General features: G+C 31.7%; 1 protein-coding gene across 1 annotated transcript in view; it reads right to left on the reverse strand.

The window, feature by feature from the left end:
* NDUFS1 (NADH dehydrogenase (ubiquinone) Fe-S protein 1, 75kDa (NADH-coenzyme Q reductase)) overlaps positions 1 to 1,750 on the reverse strand; it is a 54,344-nt gene that overhangs the window by 1,132 nt on the left and 51,462 nt on the right. The window lies entirely within an intron of this gene.

The following is a 1,750-nucleotide window of genomic DNA, read 5'->3' on the forward strand; positions in this document are numbered from 1 at the left end:
CTTTAGAGAATTACAAGTTGTTCAACACATGCTGCCTAGGGGGTAGCCCAAAGATCCTGGATCAACTTAGCTTTCACCAGACCCTATGAAGTCTGCGCATATTCATTGAAGAGTACTGTGTAAAATATAAAACTTGGAGTATGTCCCCTTGAGGTCAGCACAGTGCTAAGGGGTGAAGAAAGTAGAGAGGGATAGGAAGTTTGTATTAAATTCAAACACTTTGGGCAAGAATTTACACAATCTCATACAACTGGGAATTTTATGCAAAGTACTTTAAGCAAAGTACATAATTTCATGATGTATCACTAAAGAGGATAAAATTAACAGTTCTGAAAAAGTTGTTACAGGTGACAAATTTTATACAACTTTTAAAGATAAAGTATTGATGAGATACTATTCTAAAAATCTTATCCTATGTTATATATAAAAATGGCATCCTACAGCTAGGATAAGTCTTTAGTGAAAGTAGAAAGAAAAAAGGCTTACAAAACAAAAAGCTTTGAACATAGATTTCAACAAAAACTTAATCTACCTTTAACTATCCCCTAGGTTAATTGTAAAAGTTTTACTTCCTTTTTGTTTTGACGTTTGAAAATTATTAAAGCTGGTAGTTTTGTCTTCTATTACCAGAATAATTTATTTGATTTAACACTACAGATGGTGTTAATATAATGAATACAGAACACCAATGAGAATCTTAATTATATCTCTTGAGACCTCCCTCATTCCAAGAATGTGTTTAAGTGCATAATCTATTATACAAAGAAAAATGCCACATAAATCACCATGACATTATAGAACCAAATTCAAGAGAAAACAGAAGAATGTGTCAACCATTAAACTCTTTAATACTAATTCTTAGAAGTAACAATCTATAGAATCTGTACTAATGAAAGGGAATTATATGTAGCAGTTAAGAATAATGGACTTTGGAGTAAAAGAACTAGGCTTGAGTCTATGACTCGTGCTGTGCAGCCTTGGGCAAGCTGCTTAATATACCTGGGCTTCAGTTCTTTCATCAGTGAAGTTAGATAATATTACTATCTCATAGAATTGTAGTCAGGACAAAAGAAAATAATACATGGAAAATCAGAGTGCTTAGCACAAAAAAAAAGCTGAATAATCATTAGCTAATGTTTACTATTAATTATAGTTGTCTAAGATATATATCTGATGTGTGATTACATTATATATTTTTCTATTTACCCACCCTGACAGAGTGCTTAAATCTTTTCATTAGCACTATAAAAAAGTGGGTCTTCATGGAAGTTTTTCATTTCATCCATTTTATAAACATAAATGATTTATGATGATAAACAAAACATTTATATTTTAAGGATTTCTTTGTATTTGTCACAAAGATTATCAATACTTTTACATGAAAGAGCATCTACATACAGTTTTATTAGACTATTTAATGTTCACACACAATACATAAATGCTTTTGAAGTTGCAAAGTTCTTTGATAATTGCAATATCATTGTCAAATAAGCACAGTATAACCTTAAATATTACATTATTCAGATTTTGTTTTTAAGAAGAGATAAACCTGTAAGAGATCACTCCAATTTAACTGTCCGTTAACTATTTGCAGCAAAACCCAGTTCCTAGTAGCTGTTTCAGCAAATGGATGGCTCTTCTACTGCCTGGGCACCCTCTGTGACAGCTTTGACACACTTGGCCATTGTCTGTGAGGCTCTGCTAATTGAATCTGAAAGATATTAAGAAAATGTGCACTTTGATAATACGC

The sequence above is a fragment of the Propithecus coquereli genome, unplaced genomic scaffold, assembly GCF_000956105.1.
Source record: "Propithecus coquereli isolate 6110/MARCELLA unplaced genomic scaffold, Pcoq_1.0 Scaffold70, whole genome shotgun sequence".
In the NCBI taxonomy this organism is placed as follows: domain Eukaryota; kingdom Metazoa; phylum Chordata; class Mammalia; order Primates; family Indriidae; genus Propithecus; species Propithecus coquereli.